General features: G+C 44.9%; 1 protein-coding gene across 2 annotated transcripts in view; it reads right to left on the bottom strand.

The window, feature by feature from the left end:
- TIAM1 (TIAM Rac1 associated GEF 1) overlaps positions 1–21,102 on the bottom strand; it is a 360,609-nt gene that overhangs the window by 232,964 nt on the left and 106,543 nt on the right. Inside the window, exon 3 of one of the 2 annotated variants that reach the window (XM_076000522.1) lies at positions 5,457–5,597. The exons of the other annotated variant lie outside the window; for it this stretch is intronic. The gene's annotated coding sequence lies outside the window, so the exon portion shown is untranslated. The remainder of the gene's footprint in view (positions 1–5,456; positions 5,598–21,102) is intronic. 2 annotated transcript variants of the gene reach the window in all.

Here is a 21,102-nt window from a genome sequence, read left to right as displayed (position 1 = left end):
CCCAGTAGATGGTTTGCATTACTGATGAAAATGTGAAAGCTTTTAAAAAATAAACTCCCACGAAATTTTAACCTACTAAAAATGAGAAATAACACAATCGTGGGAAATAGCCCATATCTTTTCTATTGTCCCTCACACTTCAAACGTCTATGCACAGCACCAAGCCCATAGATTAATGGGTAGGGTGCTGTGTTTGTCACATTCCTGCTGCAGGCACAAGTTTACCATCCTCACAGCATAGCTCCTAGTTCCCAAGGATGCAAATGGCTTTGCGTTCCCTCAGTAATGGAGAAACATTGCGACCAATTACAATAACTACGGCGTTGACCATTTCGGGGAACTATTCAGTGGGAAACGAGAATATAGAGTTGACCACTTATCCTGTGTAATGATGAAGAAGAAAGAGAAATGTAAACCTCAGCATCTCTTGTCACCCAAGCCCTGTCCCTTCTCAAACAGTTAAAGACACTCTTAGCCATAAACCAAAAAGAAATAGCAAAGCCAACGTTTATTCCACAAGACAGAATTGTTTGCTTTACTTGTTAATATTATGTATAATAAAGAGTAATACATTTCAATTATTATAAATCTGACTTTAACATTTTAGATATGACATTAATGTCTCCAGAAATACATGTAATTTGTCTACAAAGCAAGGAAATTATTTTTTATACTGGCTTGGATATGTTCTCTCTTTAAAATTTCAACCAGAGCATACTTAAATACTTTGTACCATTTCAGCCCATGATGGTTTTGATTTAGGGTATATTACAACCTATTAATGCTAAATATAAGAATAAATTAAAATTTGGGTCAACTAAATTAAATAATTATATACAATATATTATTGCTTTAAATCCCAAGGCAAAGAAAGGAAATTGCTTCCTTTGGCTGACAGAATGAATTGCTTGGATCCACTAGGGAGAAAAATATTTCCTTCATCTAAAAGAGCCTGCCACAAAAGTTTCTATTTCTCATGGCAAAGGTTGCGAAATATGAGTTTTAAAAATGGAGGGTTTTGTGTCTCGAGTTATACGTTATAGCCCAAGAGATGAGTAAATCGTAGCAATTACAAAGAGGTGTTATCTGAAATTGTCCACGTTTAAATTCAATATGACATTTAGGGTTATTAAAACCCATTAGGATTTTTGACTCTGGGTTCATAAAAGCAAAGTGAGTGACCCCCTACACAAATAGGAACGTCTTTCCCTGGATCATCAAAGCCAATATATCAGCTCATAAATGTCTCTCACAAGTTTCATTTATTCCCTTAACTCAAATAAAGCTAACTTAACGTTTGCCTTGGAAAACAGACCTTCTTCAAAGAATGTTGACATTTTCATTGATTTTTGAACGGCTCTTGATAATGTACATGCACACACATGCACTCACACACCCTAATTTTTGTAAGACAAATAAGCCTACTTGTCTGCTACAGGGTCCTATCTAAAAAAAAAATCTTTTAATGAAAAAAAATTTAAAAATACTATTTTTTTTATAGAACTGAAGAAAACATAAGGACACCACTCTTTCACATTTATAAATCAGAGAGGAGACAGCACATGCTGGAATATATGCTCCAGGACAGCAAGATCTTTGAAAATTGTGTGCACTCCTGTATCCCAACTGCCTAGAAAAGTGCCTTGGAATGTATTGGCTCAGGGGATCCTAGTAATGACAATACGGGATGGATACTATTCGTGCCCCATTTTACAGATGAGAAACCAAGATTCAAAAAATGTAGTTACCTAGGTGATGCAGCCGGTTAGTGGGAAAATGAGGCCTTTGCGTCTCCCCCACGCGTCCCTCCTTCCTTGCCATCTTGTCACTGTTATCCCTGGCATCCAAAGACACACAGCAGAACTCTTGACTATAAAACTGGGAACTCTGCATGATGAGTCTGTATTTTTTTCTAAGTCAAACTTAAGAACTCAAACAGTAAACAAGTGCATACGAAAAGATGGATTCCTATACGTTAATTTGATTCAAAGGCATGAAGGAAAGGATTTTAAAAATTAAGGATTCATTGGCGATGTCACGTATCCAAGGATCTCCATGCCTACTCAGTGTCTGTAACCAACTCTTCTTTACCAACAAACAGACCACAGCACTTCTGCACCTATTCCTCGTCCTACTGTCTAGACCTGACATTTCAACGGGGAAAAGTTGGAGGCCAAGACAAGGCCAAAAAGGAATGGGCTCTACCTTCCTAATGCAGCCTAGAGCCAAATACAAACAATGGCGGACTGTTCCTTTATTGGGAGATGGCAGCCATGCCAATCACTGCCTCCCGCCAACCCTGCTTCTTGAGAGCCTGCCTGGGCGAGTCTGAGACCACCCACCGTACACACACCTTTCCATCCCAGCCAGAGCAGGGTGGATACAAGACTCAATGTTGGCCAATCCGAGTCTCACTTAAAAATTTGGAAATAAGATACTGGGAGGCGAAGATAGTTGCCTTAAAGGGAAGGTCACGTAGTATTGGACAAGAGCAACATTGCACCAAGTCAAAACCATTTGGCCAGCAGCAAATCTGAGAAGGCAGAGGCCAGGTGAGGAAGCCAGGCTGCAGGGAGGGGCAAGACACTGGGAGAGCTTCGCTGAGCAAAGCAAAACCTCACACTGCAGGGATCTCTGAGAGACAGGGGAACGGTGTCCCGTCCTGGTTTTCCTGCCCCCGCCCCACGTGGCCTACACATCCCTGTGGCACCTTTTTACGTCCCTTTAGTAATGCCACTTCTACCTGAGTTCACGTGGGAGGGCTTCTTTCCATTTCGTTATAAGCAAATGATCCCAAGGACATGGTATTTCCCCTGCCTGCATCTCCCTTCTTGGAAAAGGTGACTGAAAAATGTACCTTGCAGTAGACTTCGAAGAAGTGGGCTCACAGCACCACTGACCATTTGAAGAGGTCGTAATCACAGACCACTGCCAACATCCCTGGACAGTCAAAGCCCAAAAGGTGGCATGAGTCAGAAGAATACAGATTATCCCAAATGTTAGCAAGTATATAGATAAGAATTTTTTAAATTCTATTCTACGGGCGAAACAAACAAGCAAAACCTTCCCATTGCATTTTTTTTTTAAGAAAACAAGTTCTCAGGCTGTTCTAATGCTGTTCAGATGGAACTGCAGAACAAGGCCAGCCTGACTTGTCACAGTGCAGAATTACAAAATAGTCTATCACGAATTAAGCCTTAATGGTTTAAAATATACAGAACACACAAACAGACGTCCAGTTCAATACACAAAGAAGTGAAGCTAGCATAGGGAATAGTCTAGAAACTGCTGGAGGAACAGAGATCCCTTCTGCTCAAAGCATCTTGTTTGATGCTGGAAGAAAAGAAGAGGAGAAAAGTCAAAAAATGAATTAGACAATCCCTGCCCTCAAAGAATTCCTAGTCTAGCCAAGAAGACAGGCTCCCCCACAAATAGCTCAAATCCAGGGCAGATAGTGACAGAGGCTAATTGGAAGTCTCAGCAAAGCGTGATGGGATCGCGGAGGCAGGAGCAATTAATCACATGCAAGCGGGGCAGGCGACACTTAGCCGCAACTCAGACGGGGCTGTCATTTTAAAAGTAAATCCATTCTAACAGTTATCGTGAAATTGCATCCATGATCTTTGAGTCCCACCAGTCTTTACCTTTTATCTGATTAACCAAAATCTCTTCTTTTTCCAGGGAAAACCACATCTGTTTATCATTCCCTCCAAGAGCTCTTAATATGACACAATGACCTTGAATTATCCTTTATCTTTAGAAAATATCCTCCCTCTAAAAAGGCAGCAAAAAAAAAAAAAAAAAAAAAAATTTTTGAAGATAATATCCCCAAAGAGTTCAAGACCATAAATGAAAATAACCAAATTGCTTAGTTTTTATCCCATAACTCAGCTGCTGGACTTCACATTCCACTCAACTGTTTGTTGTGTTAAAAACACTCAGGCGAACAGAGCTATGCTAAAAACCATGTGTCTGTAAAACATTTATTACAGCTTTACTCAGAGGTTCTAGTGCCCATCAAAAAAACACTGTCGAATTTTGCACTAAGTCCTAGTTTCAAAAAAAAAGTGCATGCAAAAAACTGGTGAAATTCCAGTATGGTATGCAGTTTTGTTATTTGTATGGTGCCAATATCAATTTCCTGGTTTTGATAACGCGCTATACTTAGGGAAAATGTCATCACTACGGGAAGCTGGGTGATGGGCACATGGGACCTCTCTGCATTATTTTTCAACTTCCTGTAAGTCTATAATTATTTTAAAATAAAAAGTTTTTTTTTGAAAAACCCAAATACTCATGGCATTTATCACTTGGCAGGGCTTTGCCAATATCCAGCGGCTTCCTTTCCCTCCTAGATTATAACACTTTGATATGGCGCCTTGAAACTTGCACATACGAGTCATCAAGCGCATTACGCCCGTCCTGGGAGGGGCAGCCAGCAAAGGGGACATTCCCAGTAGGGTTGACACACTCTTGAAGGAGTACAAGAAAATCAATGTCCTCAGCCTAACCCCACCATGGACCAGTTCCTTTGCTTTCTTCTGTCACTGAGTCCCCTTCCCAAGCCCACTTCCCCCAAAACCCAATATAACACAGATGGGAAAAACTTACGTAGGACATTAAGGAAAAAAGGAAAACCAAGTCAGCAGAATCTCTCACCCACAAAACTCACTCCCACATTCCCAAGACTTCACTTGAACCAACCTCAACCATTTTTGCTATAAAGTCTCAAGAACTGAGTTCCTATGGAATTCAAAACACAAGACGTTCTCAAGGAGACAGCCGGCACCCTAAATTCTTCTGGAAGATACACAAACATGCACGCCCCCTGGGAGATCACCACCTTGGCGGCTATTTATACAGCTCATTCTCCACCCCCACCCACCTCAACACAAACTGAGCCCCACAGCTTAAGAGCTATCCTCTTTAAAGAAAGTTCTGTCGCTTCTAATATTGTCACCCTTGCACAGATTCCTGGGACAAAATCCAGGCATTGTTATAATGTTTTAAACTTTTGAGAACTTTAGCACTGGGTCTGTAGGAACAAAGTATTTGATGCTAGAGGGGTTAAATTCTTCTGGTATCTACCTGGATGTGTATCCCATCATTTATGACCCAAATAACCTTAGGCAAATTCTGAAACTTTCTGTGGCACAGTTTCTATCTGCAGAATGGAGATAAGGGCAGGATTAGGATCCTGCCTCAGAGCGTTCTCATGAGGATTAAATAGGTTTCTACATGTAAAGGCTCAGAACAGTGCCTGGCCTATAGCAACCACCCTGAAAGTGTTGCCTGTTACTGTTGTTACTGCGGTAAACTTGTTATCTGTTATTCATGCAACAAAACGTTGTTGGTTGTTGTTATTAATGCAATAAACTTTTCTCAAGCACCTGGGTCCCAAACTCTATGAATCCGAGATAAAAGAAAGCACAGCCACCAAGCACCGTGGCATGTACCTGTAGTCTTGCTATTCGGGAGGCAGAGGCAGGAGGATCACGAGCCCAGGAATTTGAGGCTGCAGTGAGTTCTGATCATGCAATCAAGCCTGAGAATAGCTGCTGCACTCTAGCATGGGCAACACGGCAAAGACCTTGTCTCTAAAATAAAATAAAATAAAATAAAATAATGCACAGCCAGCCGTTGTTTTGTAAGAACCCAAATGTCCATATATATATATATATGCAGACAGAGAAGGATCACACAGTGCGTGTGTCCCTGGCCCACAGGAGCTTTTAGCCTGAGTCTTGCAGGTAGAATTTATGAGTCACAGATAGTGAAGCCCAAAGATGGAGAAATCTAAAGGTTTGGATTTTACCCCAACAAGGCAGCCGTGAAATGTCAGCGGCATGCATCACCATGCCCCTCCCTCATTCAACTTTCACCTTAAAGACCAACAAATTCCCAAATACAGCGCCCTGTCTCACACAAAGCCTGTGCAGTCAGACGAGTTTTTCAAGTTCTGCAGATAATTCCATTAAAACCCCAGCCGCCCCAATAACACTGAAACTGCTGGCCACAGCCGTCCTTTCCCCTTCTCGCCTCTCTTCCTCAGCACGCTTCCACAGCCCTCGTCACCCATATCCCGGTGAGCAAGAGACGGATTCCCGGGAAAGTAACGGCTCTTACAGGGAGCCAGCGTTCCATCCCACACTGAAGAGTTTCTCTGCAAACATCTTGGAGAAACAGGGATCCTTGTGGCTTCTGAAGTGTTGCCAATCGCACAAAGGAAGCCTGATGCATCATTTTCAAGCCTGTTTTATTAAACAATTCCAAACCCCTAGGTGTGTGAAGCCAAAACTGTGAATACTGCTAAAATCCCTGGAGTTGTTTAATATTTTTAATTAGGATTCCTCTTAGCAGCCCTGAAAGTCTCTCATCCTGGGCTCAAGGTGCATTTTATTAATTTACACACCATCAATGGGGTTCGCAGATGGTGGAACCCAAACACAGAGAAGCAGCCCAAGCACCTTGGCCAAAATCCCAACTTGTAAATAAACATAGCTTTAAAGGACCCACAAGTCTTAACCTTCCATCCCAAGCACTATTGCTACCCATGATGCTAAGGCAGGACAGTGGATACCCTGGTTAAAACCAAAAGAAAGTCAACAGCTCAAGCTACTTGGAGTGGGCTCTAATTCTAAGATCATGGTTTTCAATATTCTCCTTTCCAAATGAGTCAGTTGCTCTTAAATTAATCCTTACAAAGACTTTTTTAAGGAATCCATGAATGACTGACCTGTCTAATGGGCACACTAAAGTAAATAAGAGCTCTTCCGAAATTTGCATGTTTGCATCTATAAAGCCTTCTTGAAGATTTGATGTAATTACCCCCATTTACAGAAATTCCCAACTCAGGGCAAAGACATCCATTCTTTAAAAACCTAGGGCTTGGCCGGGCGCTGTGGCTCACGCCTGTAATCCTAGCTCTTGGGAGGCCGAGGCGGGCGGATTGCTCAAGGTCAGGAGTTCAAAACCAGCCTGAGCAAGAGCAAGACCCTGTCTCTACTATAAATAGAAAGAAATTAATTGGCCAACTGATATATATATAAAAAAGATTAGCCGGGCATGGTGGCGCATGCCTGTAGTCCCAGCTACTCGGGAGGCTGAGGCAGAAGGATCACTCGAGCCCAGGAGTTTGAGGTTGCTGTGAGCTAGGCTGACGCCACGGCACTCACTCTAGCCTGGGCAACAAAGTGAGACTCTGTCTCAAAAAAAAAAAAAAAAAAACACAAAAAAAAAAACCTAGGGCTTATCTGGAATAACCCAGGTTATTCCAGATCATTCAGGATATTCTTGAAGCACATGATTATTACGTGTCTGTCTATTCTTTTGTTTACAATTTAGTTATTTTTATATTCGTAGCCAAAATCTTATAGCAAGTATAAAGACAGAGAAAAAGAAGAAATGAGTTTGTCAACTGAAAATTGAGGCCGCTGCATCAAATGGTCATCTCGCTTTCAAGACGGACAGACATGGATGGTGAAAAATGGGGGCCACTCAGACCCCTGAATTATCTTCTTTTACAAGTAAAAGTTCAAATGAGGGGCTTTCTTTTTCTAAGTCAGCTAAAAGGATTCAAAATTACAAAGAGCCAAAACTCAGTTTTGAAACACTCTTCCTGTTTATAGTGAATAAATTCCCAAAATGCGGAGGAATTAGATTTTAATGAAAGTCTCTACTATCATGTTATTATTGCTCAATAGCATTTTGGCTCAACTAGCTTAACCCTTTCTAGAACTTAGAAGACTCAGACACATTAATCAACATCATGGGGACCGAATTCCTGTTCTTAATTTCCTGTCAGCTTTATTTTTCATCTTCTTCCCAGTATCTCAGTTTAGTTCTGTTCTGAGGACACTAACAGGCTTCCCTGTTCGCCTCTTCGCCAAGCCAGCGGTTCTCCAAGTACGGTCCCCGGAGCAGCACCGGCCCGGAACTTGTTAGACACGCAAATTTTGGAGCCTGACTCAAGACCTAATAAGTCAGAAACCCTAGGAGTGGGGCGATCTGTGGTTTAAAAAAGCTTCCAGGTGACTGTGGTGCAGCCGAAATGGTGAGCGCATGGCTCTTGGCCATGGAGACACGATCCCTGTGTCACTCAAGTGTCCCCTGGGATCGCCAAACGGCAGAAACTCGGGCTCTCCTTTCTTGCATCTCTCTGGAAGTCTCAAAGCTGAGTTGTCTCGAAGGCCGGCCCCATCCCCTTCCTGCCCCCCATGTCTCTCTAGACTGAGGTCCCACAGGCCGCAGTCACCCTGCACACAACCTCACAGGCCACTGCCACCCCTCCCTGAGCCCCAGGAGGATGCCCACCCCGCCAGCCCCACTTCCCCGGGACCCCTGGTGGCGCCGCACAGGGTCAGCCTTCCCTGGCCCCTCATGGCTGCTGGGGACCCTGCTGCCCAGGGCTCTGGGGACGGTAGGAAACATGTCTGCCCTCCTGGGGCCTCCCTCTATGGGGGGGGAGTGGGGGTGTCCGGTGGGAGGGGTTTGCTGGCTTCCTTTGGCTAAAAGGCATAGCCAGGTCCCAGAAGCAGTGAGAGCCAGGTGAGGCAGTGAAAAGTCAAGGAGCCCTTCGCTTGCTTTTTTGTTTTGAGCAGGATTTACAAAGGCTGGCTGGGGGGGTCCTGTGAGAGAGAAAGAGAGATCCAAGTTTTCTCCAGCACTGCACAAGGCAGCCAGGGAAATGAAAGAACATCCTGTCCTGGGAATTGACAGAAGCAGAGTCGTTAGGGTCGATGGAAGGCAGCAGTGAGGGAGCAGGAGTGAGCGAGTGTGAGTGTGAGTGTAGGAAGTGTGAGGGACCATGTGCGAGCATGTAAGAGAATGTGTGTGTGAGAGAGAGAGAGAGAGACAGAGACAAAGAGGAAGGAGGGAGACACAGAGAGAAAGGAGAGAGAAGAGAGACAATGCAGAAGGGAGAAAGAGACAGAGAGAATGCCTGAGTCCCATCAGAGCGAGTTCCCCCTGTCACTGACAGGCAGATAAATTACCTGCCTGTTTCCTGTGTCTGACAGCAACTGAAATAAGGTACACAAAAGCATGAAAGCAGCTGGAGTGAAGGCATTAGGGCCGTCCCATCACTGGGAGGTGTAACAAAGGGACAAAAACAGCAACAAGGCAAGCGGTGCTCCAAGTGAGTGCGCCCCTGACATTCGGTGTGGGGTCCTCCTGCAGACTGGGGCCATTGGGAACTTCTCTCCCTCTCCCCCCCATACCAGGGGTGGCTCTCGATCATAAAAGCCCCCCAACCTCATAATCCCAAATGTCCCCAAGAGGGAGGCAGCAACCCACAGAAAATGACACTCCTGAAATAATCCAAGGGCTGAGAGGAGAGTAACAAGGAGGGTCTATGGGTTGATTTAAAATAATAATAAGCAGCAAATATTAAAACTAGGGATTTTAAATAAAGGGGATGTCCTAGCTTTCACGGTCTGGACAGCGGCTGCAGGGCAAAGGTCAGCCGGCTTTCTCTAAGAGGCCAGTGAGGAAGCGTCTCAGGCTTGGGGAGCATTCAGTCCGTCTCAGTTCTGCCAGAAAAGCACGAAAGCAGCTCTGGAAAATAGATGAGTAAACGTGGCATATCCTGATAAACTTTATTTACAAAAACAGGGGAGAGGTGGCCGAGCAGATCTGGCCTGTGGGCTGTGACGCCAGGTATCACACGGAAGTTATGTATGTAAGGGGTGACCGCACAGCACCGGAAAATGCGTTTCATCTGCATCATCTGTTTGAGAAACAAGATGATAATCAGGGTAACTGGTTCTCAGATGCTCTGTTCCTGGACGGGAGGTCTCCCCAGCTACACTAACGTGCACCTTCCTGGTGAGCCTCTAACTGTTTCTGCACATCTCATTGCACCCCATCGCAATCTCATTGCACCCCAATTCTTGCTCCTGTCTTTGTGCCCCTGAGAAAGGGATATCATAAAATTACCATCCTGCTTCATCAAAAAAGTGGAAGATGCGCACAGTCCTGCACTGGCCAGCCCTTGTCACAAGTAGGCATCCACTTGATACTAGCTCCGATCACAGTTTGCGGGGAGCCCCAGGCAACAGACAAACCAGGCGCCATCTCCTTCCACGGCTCCTGCTTCTAAATGAGGTGGAGATTGAATCCCAAGGTTGCAAGCATGACTCAGCCGGCCCCCCTGCAATACCAGCTGGGGTTACGTCACCTCCACAAGTTCAACATCTGGAAATCTGCAGAGCAACCCTGGTGGATGGGAGCAGTGTTCGGGGAGCACTCTTCCAAGTTCAAGGTGACTGCAAACACGACATTGGGCAGATGGCAAAGGCCTGAAGGAAGAGTTAGGATTTGGCCCCTCAACTCCACACTTCATCCCCCTTCCACGGATCTCCGGAGCCAAGCCCTCAGGAGTCCATGTATTTTGCCACTCTGAAAGCACAAGAAAGAAAATTCCAGAGTTACAGAGAAAAAACTTTGACAAGCCTCCAAAATGGTCAGAACTCATTTCCTCTGTAACACCGGGACACACAACATAAGGGTCCCAACGTACGAGTTCATATCCTCGTGTGGATTTCCGTAACAACCAGAGGAGAAGCCAAGCGTCCACGAGAAAATTGTAACTACACACAGCATGCGTGTGTGCGTCTTCTGCGAGCGGTTTTCATCAGACTTGAAAGAGAAGCTGTTCTTTTTCTTCTCAACCCTAACAGTGAAGAATCCCACAGGATATGAAAAGCTCCCAGAATGAATCAGCTACCAATGGGAGAAGCTTACTAATAGGGCCGGTTCCAGGGGCCAGTTTCGGACGGAGGTGGGAGAAACAGCCCTGCCTATGTGGCCGGCAAAGAATCCATAAACGCACCCAGGTCAGCCGAGGACCCTCCACCGCCTCCTCCTTGTCCCCTGTCCAACGTGATGACTTCCAGAACTGGAATATGAAAAAGTCTCCGCGTCAGGAAGTAATACCAACCAGAACAATATGAGCCTCAGAAGGACAGGTGTCCGGGCAGTTGGACCCAAACCATAGGAAAGAGAAATTCTCTCTTCTGTTGCCACCAGCGCAGATGGAGGGGATCGAGGATCATTTCCTCAGCAGGCAAAGGCCCAGGGAAGAGGAACTGGGAAAAGGTCACGTCCAAACAAATGAATCAACCCAACGAAGAGAGTCCCAGAAGGCACAGGCGGACACACACAGCCCACAAGAGGAGGAGAAAGCCACCACCGATTTGAAATAGCCACTGCTCCGAGGAACATTCCTGCAGATGGCCCCAAGGAAAGCCCTGCACGGTCAGGAGGTCAGAAGGCCCCACGAAGAGAGGAAGCCACTAGAAAACGTGCACCCCTGAGAGATGCGGAATGTTCTATGCGATTCTTCCAACATTGTCTCCTTCCACCTATAAAACTAAAGCTGATGCGAAATTAGCACGCCTTATAAAACATATGGGAGAGGGAAAGAAAATCCCACCATCCCATCTAAGTCGTCTGTACAAAGTGCTTAGTACACGGTCAGGAATTCTTAGTAAAGTTAGCTAGAATTTATAATAATATTATGTATTACCTTACTAACAATAATAATAATAATACTCATGGCTGCCAATGAAGCATGTGTTCCCTCCAGAGATGAAAGCTAAGGTACCATCTAAGCAAATCCACTGAGTTAGTTAATGAACCACTTTCCAGAAATCATAGCTATTCAGAATATTCTTTCAAAGTCCAGGACACCCACGTGTAAAAGCTTATAGCGTGTGCCCCTCCTTCCCCTTCCGTTTCAGACCCAGGAAATCAGATCAATTGCTGATGCTAGAACACAACATCCTCGCTGAAACTATTATAAAATACAACACGCTGCCGTCAGCCAGGTTGCTTTTCAGTCACGATTCTTCTCTCCTCCCTTACGCCTCACTACTGTGGTTGCCTCTTCCGGTTTTACCATTTGCAGCTTTTACTTCCTTTTCTTCATACCGCTTTCTTTCCAAGGGCCCTGTGACTCCATTTTACTGACTAAAGAAGGGAATTTGGTCTTTTGAGCTCCTGGGTAATTTGGGAAGAAAATTGTCCTCATCTTCATTTTTGGCCATGACCCAACAGAACACCTTCTCTGTGCTGTCTCTTCCCTGTTTGTGTCTCGGCCCCCACCCAGGTCAAGCCATCTCTAACCTTGTTTCTGGCCACGGGGCTCCAAACAGGCCTCCCTGTCCTCAAGGTTCCCTCACTCTAACTGGCCTTCCCAATGCCACCAAAGGGGTTTCTCTGAAAGACAGGTCATAGATATCATTCCCTAATGATATCTTTACTTTCAGTGGCTTTTACTTCCTGCTAGTAAAATTCAAGATCCTTGGTTTACCTTTAAAAAAAAAAGCCTCTATACGCCTATAATCCTAGCACTCTGGGAGGCCGAGGCAGGCACATTGCTCCAGGTCAGGAGTTTGAAACCAGCCTGAGCAAGAGCGAGACCCTGTCTCTACTATAAATAGAAAGAAATTAATTGGCCAACTAATATATATATAGAAAAAATTAGCCGGGCATGGTGGCGCATGCCTGTAGTCCCAGCTACTCGGGAGGCTGAGGCAGCAGGATTGCTTGAGCCCAGGAGTTTGAGGTTGCTGTGAGCTAGGCTGACGCCACGGCACTCACTCTAGCCTGGGCAACAAAGCGAGACTCTGCCTCAAAAAAAAAAAAAAGGCTCTATAATAGGACTCCAGATGAGCCAAGTCCAGTCCCCCCAAATCGTACATGCCAGCCCCACAGGACAACAGCTCCTCTTCTGTTGTGGCCTACACCTGCAAATTTCACTGTTTCCCTGCCTGCCCTCCCCACCCTGCGCCCCCAACTCTTGCTAAACACTGACTCACCCTGCGGGATCCACCTCAAGTGCTGTGTGAAATTTAGCCTCCAGATAAAAGTGTTTCCCCTTGCTTAGGGCTCTCGACCACTTTGCTCACACCTTGACACACAGTAAGGCTCATGTGAGAATCCCTAGTGATCACCACAGTGCCACAGCACCGACCCGACTACCTCACACACCGTGAACAATGAAGTCAGGAACGAGGAAACTCCACGCGAACACGGGGAGAGAGGAAGGCATCCAAATGTACCCTCAACTCCACCTTGGAACCTGGTCAGACCCAACTTTAAACAGCTGCTCAGAGCATATTGAGGTTGAAATCAACAGCTATCAACCTGCCCCCTGGGATTCATAAAGAGATATTTCCATTCTATCTGAAACCCAAGCCGGTGAACCAAGGAATATTAACCTTCTGTTGGTTTGCGAGGCCAGTATCTTCCATAAAGCCAAGATAAACTTTTAGGGATTTATTTAATACACGTGTCTCACCACAACCCATGCCTAATTAGAGATGTAAATTCCACAAACAGGCTTCAGAGCTTGAGAGGGCCTCACGGCTTGAACTTCCGGCAGGGATCTTCTGACACGACTGCAATTTAGGGGACTTCCTAAGCTATTTCAGGACATCTTGCAGTGACCCCCTAAAGGGAATCAAATTAACATCTAATCTGATCCAAGCAAAGATCCTGGAGTGGAACCGGATCACCACAAGTCACGGGAACGCAACGCATGGTCTCCAACAGGGGTTCGCCCCAGTATGCGAGAAGCAAGCGCCTGCCGCAGGGATGGCAGGGACAGAGGCACATGTGTCAGGACACCTGCGGGTCAGTTCATGCCACGTTCTCGCCATAGAGTCAGGGACTTGGAGGTTTTCAACAGGATGCCAGGGACCGTCTCACTGAAAAACAAGACACGACAGAAACCACCCCACGCGGCCACCTGGGGAAGAATGTTCCAGGCCGGGAGAGCAGCAGGGACGAGGGCTTTGAGGCAGGCATTTGCCTGGGACCATATGTTTGAGCAACAGCCACATGCAGAGAGCGAGGGGGAAACCGTAGGCAGGAAGGGGCAGCTTGTGCCAGCCGGAAGCCACTGTGAGCACTTCCGTTTTTATGCTGGGGGGGTCTGAAAAACACAGGACGGTACCGAGCAGAGTGACACTATCTGACTTAAACCAGCCCTCTGGCTACTGTTTTGAGACAGAATGGTGGGGGGACCAGAGGAAAGCAAAGCGGCCAATTTGGAGGCGAGCGCGGCAACTGATGGGAGAAGCCCCCCAGCATCCAGAGGCAGAATGAACAGCATCTGCACCCGCCACCAGTAAGGATTTGCGAGAAGAGCCAGCGGTGACCACCCGCCCCCAGCCAGCGGCTGCAGACACAGAGCCCAGCAGCCACCCTGGCGAGGGATGAAAGGAGAGCTCTCGGCAGCTTTTCAGGCCAACTCCGCAGAAGCTATTAGAAAGGTTAGCAATAAGCGTGGCCCAGCTTTAAACACGGGAGTCAGAGGGGTCACCCCAAATGAAAAGGAGACTGAGGAACAGCCTTCTCTTGGGAGCCCCCCTGGAAAGAGAGGAGAACACACACTGCCGAGAAGAAAGGCACCCTGCAAATGCGAGCAGTTCTGGACTTTGCACTGAATCGGTTTTCAGAGAGAGCGGCGCTTTGGAGATAGCGGGGTGGCAAGGCCTCTTAGAAGTGTCCCTTCTTTTACTGCAGCTAGAGGAAAGAAAATGGAGCCAAGGTCACACACTCGGGTGGCTTTGAAGCCCAGGCCCCCACCCTCACCCCCACCGAGTGGTCTAGCCCAGAATCCCAGTGTGCAAATTGCTCCTCTCTGCTCCTCCCAGGGTCTCCCCGAGATGGGCCAGGCACATCAGGGTCAGCCAGTGCCCCTCGGCACCCTGGAGGAGCTTCAAGTCTGGAATCAGCTGAACCTCAACCATGTCTAAGACCCTAGTAACTAAACTCCTCCAGCCCCTCGTTCCTCCTCTATGAAATAGGGATTCGATGAGATGGTGCATGAAGAGCACTCAGTACAAGGACAGCACTCAATAGAGAGGAGTTATTTTGGGGATCATTATTGCTACTTCTCTTAACCTACCCATGAATGCATGAGAAATTCATTTAAAGTAAAGTAAAATAATGAAAACATTCACTGGCACCATAAACAGTAGATGCATCACCATTAAACAATAAAAACAGGTGGTGACACACTTTGGATATGGATATATCATTTTAAACATGTAGTCAAAGAACAGAAGACCCACCTTAAATTAAATGCCACCGTCTCCAAGATCTTCATCTTTCACAAATGCAAAATTCTCAGCAGTGCTTGCAAGTGAACTATTACATATATTCAGACATTGACATGACAACAATTGAAACCCTCCTTGTGGATGCTAATTCAACAATAATATGCATTAGGAGCATTTAAAAGTTTAAACCTTTTACCCAATAAATCTCTATCTAAAAAAATGTTCATCTAAGAATAGAATAAAAGATGCAAAGATTTACATGCAAGGAAGTTCACAGGCACCGCTAGTAGAAAAACAAAAGCAGACAATAAAATGTTGAGCCAGAAGAAACAATTAATAAACTATGTGACATTCTTACAAGAAACTACTTTGCAGGTTTTTACAAAGTGACTTTAGGAAAAATATCTGTCAGGAGAACCAGAGCTACCTGAGATTCTGGCAAATGAGGAATGTTGGATTAGAAGCAAATTGCTGACTTTGTCACATAATAATAAGATGTTGGGGTATAGAAAACCAGCCTTGGAAGGAGGCCCAGGATGGCCACATCAGCCATCACGCATGTGAATAACACCCACGGGCCAGGGCTTCCCACTGTCCTGATATCTGCTAAGGACGCCAGCAAACACAAGCTCTACAAAGCCTCCAGAAACTAATATAAAGAACCAGTTGACCATCCAGGGAGGCTTAATTATAGGAAATCTGGGAAAGAATTTCTCACCTATCACCTGGTTACCCTAAAGAATCTGAACTTAAGTAAATTCAATAAAGTCTCCGAGCAGAGTATGTAAGTTCGTCCAAAATGATGCAGCAATTTAGAATTCATTGACATGACCACCTGACTTCTTGTTTTGCTATTGTTGTTGTTGTTATTGTTGTCATTGTTGTTGGGGAGCTTTTGACCAATAGTGAACTTCTTATATCTTCTTTCAACAAAGCAGAATTGCCTTCAGAGCTCAAAGATCTATGTAGTGGGTCAAACAATGTCGTCCCAAAACATTGATGTCCACTCGGAACTTCAGGATGTGACCTTACTTGGAAATCAGGTCTTTGCAGGTGTAATTAGCTAAGATGAGGTCATACTGGAGTACACTGAGCCCCAAATCCAGTGACTAGTGCCCTTATAAGGAAAACAGAGGACACACAGAGAAGGCCATGAGAGAGGCAGAGAATGGATGTTGCAACTGCAAGCCAAGGAGTGCTAGGACTTGCCGGCTGTCACCAGAAGCCAAGGGGAGGCCAGGGAGAATTCTCCCCTGGAGCTGTCAGAAGGGGCATGCCCTGCTGACACCTCCACTTCGGGACTTCCGGTTTCCAGAAAGCCGAAAGAGTACATTTCTGTTGTTCTAAGCCACGAAGGTGGTGGTAATTTGTTAAGGCAGCCCTAGAAAATGAATACAATCTACAAACAAAAGTCCCAGAGTGAAGACAAGCTAATCACACACAGGAGGGTTATCGGGAGGAGGGCATATTAAGGGTGCACGTTCTCTAAAGCTCCATCTCGGGCTGTGTGCTGGGGATGAGGGATGCTTCTGAAGAACAGCTGGAAGATGAAATTAATTTTAAGACGTTACTAGCAGTGTTCTTGTTTCTGAGAACAGTGGCATGCACACGCATTACCTGGGCGGTCCTTTGAGCAGCTCCTGCAGCAATGAGCTGACAAACAGGAGCCTCAGCCAGAGAGGAAAGACAAGACAAATGCTCCTGGTGGCTGTGACCAACCAAGATCAACCACCAGCTGCGTGTGATGCAATCTTTTGGGGAATGTGCAGAAATTCTGAAGGTGTCGATACAGGTAAACAAGAGTTCCACAGGCCCAGACAGGAGCGAGGATGGAAATTTTAATTATAGATGTCGTTGCAAACTCACATGTTGATGAGGCCTGCTGACATTTGGGCTGAAAGTCTGCAACTTTGTGCTACTGCTCTTATTACACTGTCAGTTACTTAAGGGTCACAATGCGTCTATATTTGAATGCACAGGGACAAGAATGAGGGGCATACAAAAAATGAGTATAATGTTGGATGAATAAAGGAAGTGAATCTACAAATGGTCCTGGGTAATAAAGCATTAAAACACAACATGATGCTCTTACTATACACAAAAGACGGTAACTATAGGAAGAGGTGGATATGTTAACCTGCTTTACTGTAGTAATCATTTCACTGTGTATATCAAAACATCTTGTCAATCACATACTTTTGCCTCTTGCCATGTGATGCCCTCTGCCACGTCATGAGGCAGTATGAAGCCCTCACCAGAGGCTGCCACCATGCCCTTGGACTTCCCGGCCTCTGGAACTGCAAGAAACAAATTTCTTCTCTTTATAAATTAAAAAAAATCATGTTGTACACCTTAAATATGTACAATAATAACATAACACGATGATCAGATGGCCTAGAAAGGGTAATGGCTGGACTTTTGCATGCCACAACATATTTGGCCAGCTTGTAAAATCCTAGTATGAAGGCAGGTGATATGTGATGAGGGACACGTCTAAGGTCAGGCCTGGAGAACTTTACACCCTGGAACTGCTGGTTCCTTTTAATTCCTTCCTGTCTATCTCCCAACTTCTTATGTCTCTGTGTCCCAGTGTATAAAAAGACTGCCCAATATGTAGCGACTTCACCACTCTACTGGAAGCACACTGCCCTTCCAGCCTCCTTCCTGTTGCTGTTCCCCATTCTGTGGCCATGCAAGATTTCATGTTGCCCACCTCCCACGAACCCATTGAGGATCTCCACACCTTGGCTTCTGGTCTCTACTCAGGAATTCCTTTCTCCCTTTGCACACAGCGGCTTTCTAAAGAAACTTTACTCATCTTCCGAAATCCCAATTAAGCATCACTGTTCCCTAAAGATTCCCTTACATGCTTCTGGAAGAATCACCCCTGTCCCTGTATCACGCTGGACCAGCATTCAGCACCGATGACAGGATGAGCTCCTCAGGGACATAGTTTCTCTCTCTCTCTTTATGGTAGCACTGTCACCTGACAAAGTCACTAAATAAACACTGATTGAGGGGATTTCCTGATAAGTGATTTGTAGTCAGCATTACTGTCCCAAAGATGTAAAATAAAAGTCAAGCAGCCTCCCCTACCCTACCCACCTCCATTATATGAGAGTACCCAAGGTTTCTCCATCACAGAAATGAGCACATTTGTGATTAATAGTGGGCTACTAATTCACTTAACGCCACACAAGACTGTGAGCTCACTGCAGCCAGGGGCTGTGTCTGATACCTGCTACTATATCTCTAGGCCTTCGCTCTATAACTGGCTCATGGTGATAAATGAATCTCTCACACGTCAGACCAGTTGACACCCTAGGAACTTGTCAAAGAATCTTGAAAACATCACGCTAAATGAAAGAAGCTAGCCACAAGAGACCACACACTTTATGATCCCACTTATACAAAATGTCCAGAATAGACAAATCAATATGTAACAGAAGTAAGAGTCTGAAAGGGGGCAAAATGTTTTTATGAGCTGTCTCTTTAAAACCCATCACCCTTTTTGAGGAATTAAAACCTACAGTCCTGCCCAAGGCCAGTCATCAAAGGGGCAAAAAAAATGTTCGTTGTTCTTTATATCTTAAAAACAGAAATTGTCTGGAGAAAGGTCATGAGATAGTCTTCATGGAGATGCTATAGTTAAACAATAGCCCAAAGCTGTTGTTGAAAGGCTCTGTATTTCTGCTTAAAAGGAGGACGATGGTTCTTCAAGATGAGAGTCTGCCATCCTCCTCATTTGCCAACAAATTAATAAACTTCTCTTTCCTTTTCCTCAAACCACTTGTCTTTGTTCTTGTCTTCATCCTTCGTTTGGTCTTGGGGACAAGGACCAAACTTTCACTAACACATAGAGAAAGAAAGTAGATTAGTGCTCATCCAGGATGTGTGTGGTGGGAGAGTTTGGAGGGAAATGGAGAGTGATCACTGATGGGCATAGGGTTTATTTCTAGGATGATGAAAATGTTCTGATGTTGATTGTGGTGATGATTGCACAGCCCTGAAAATATACTAAAAACCACTGAATTGTACACTTTGTGGGGAAATTTCATGGTATGTAGATAATATCTCAATAAAGCTGTTAAAGCCCTAGAAGTTCAGCTGTTATAGATACTGGAAAATTAAGTTTACCCAAGAAAGGTAAACTAGTGTAACAGGAAGTAACTATGGAAATCTTTTCAAAGATACAGGATTTTTTAAATAGATGTAAATTTGGTTTTAGTTAGTATCCCATAACTAGAGCTTAAATGCTTGTGAATATCTGATTTGAGCTTCTTATTTTTAAAGAAATGAAAACTGAGACCCAGAAGTTCAGTGACAAATGATGTCACAGACAGTGTGTGGAAGCTTAAGATTCAAACTCAAACGCATTATTCACAATAGCCAGAGGGTGGGCTTGTAGAAGCCACCCAAGTGTCATCCACAGATGAATGGATAAACAAAATGTGGCATATATGTTCAGTGGAATGCTATTCAGCCTTAAAAGGAAGGAAATTCTGGATAAACCTTGAGGACATTATGCTAACTGAAACAAGCCAGTACCAAAAAGAGAAATCCTGTGTGATTCCACTTATGAGGTCCATGGAATAGTTAAGCTTGTAGAGAAAGAAGGTAGAATGGTGGTTGCCAGGGAGTAGGGGAGGGGGGATGGGGAGTTATTATTTATTAGACACAGAATTTCAGTTTTGCAAGATGGAAAGAGTTCTGGAGATTAGTTGTACCACAATGTAAATGTACGTAACATTACTGTTAAGTACATAACTTTAAAAAAAATGGCTAAGATGGTGAATTTTATGTTACATGTATCTTGAAAATAAATTATTTTTTAAAAGTCTAAAGTCCCCTCACTCCCATCCTAAACACTCTTCCACTATGGCACGTCCCAGAGCCAGTGGAATATACAGATAAAGAACAGACTGCTCGGTCCAACTTCACAATAGAGAAATCAGGGGGCCCAATTCATTGCTTCCCAGGAATTTCGGGAATTTTAACTCAGCAGGATCAATCAGAACATAGATCAATAAAATGGAGGCCACTGCCCGGGTTTGAATTCTCCCAAAACAAAGCTCTACCAGAAGGAAGTGGGCAGCAGCAGGAGGTATCTGGTGCTGAGTGCCAGGCAGGTCAGACAGCTTCCCAGACTTAAACGAGCTCAAGAATCAAACCGGGATCATGTGAAAACGCAGATCGTTGTGTAGTTGGTTTGGGTAAGGTCTGAGATTCTGCATTTCTAACCAACTCCTAGATGATGCTGGTCCCAGGGACCATCCTTTGACACCTGGGCAGCCCGGGTAGCAATGAATCGCCACACCACATTCCTGTCCCCAAATGAGAAGCCACCTTCACAGACTCAGAGTTCCATGGAATTATCCTATTTTCAGTAGAACTAAGCACACAATCACAAGCCAATACATTTCAGCTCACTTTAGGTCGAGTTAGAAAATGTACATATTTGACTTTCATGGTTTATGAACATGTAAGCTTGATTTATGTTAAAACTGGGCCAGTGGGGTTGGTTGCTTGATTGCAGGGGAAGGGGAGAAATCAAGTGTGGTCAGTTTCTAAAGGGAATATTAAATATTAATATTACTTAAAACTCAAAAGTCAGTAGAATCTGGCCTGATAACTGATTTAGAAACTCATTCAAGTTCCTTGGTAAGCCACATGGTCAAAAGCCACAACTGAGAGAGAGCTCAAACACTGTGCTTTGTACAGGCATAGACAATGTTTTTTAACCTTGTATTTCATGAAGTTTGGGTTTTATGCTATTTTCTAGTGAAAATTAACTAGAAAGAAAAGTCATTGGAAGAGTAAGAAAAAGAGGTTTGTTAAGACCTAGAAACTGTACTCAACAGGACAGATGTTACAGAGGAAAAGGCAAGCACCAGAGAGAAATTAAAATGACACATTTCTGGCCAGGCGCGGTGGCTCACGCCTGTAATCCTAGCACTCTGGGAGGCTGAGGCAGGTGGATTGCTCGAGATCAGGAGTTCGAAACCAGCCTGAGCAAGAGCGAGACCCCGTC

This window comes from Microcebus murinus, chromosome 1, assembly GCF_040939455.1.
Source record: "Microcebus murinus isolate Inina chromosome 1, M.murinus_Inina_mat1.0, whole genome shotgun sequence".
In the NCBI taxonomy this organism is placed as follows: domain Eukaryota; kingdom Metazoa; phylum Chordata; class Mammalia; order Primates; family Cheirogaleidae; genus Microcebus; species Microcebus murinus.
This window is presented reverse-complemented; position numbering and strand designations above follow the sequence as displayed.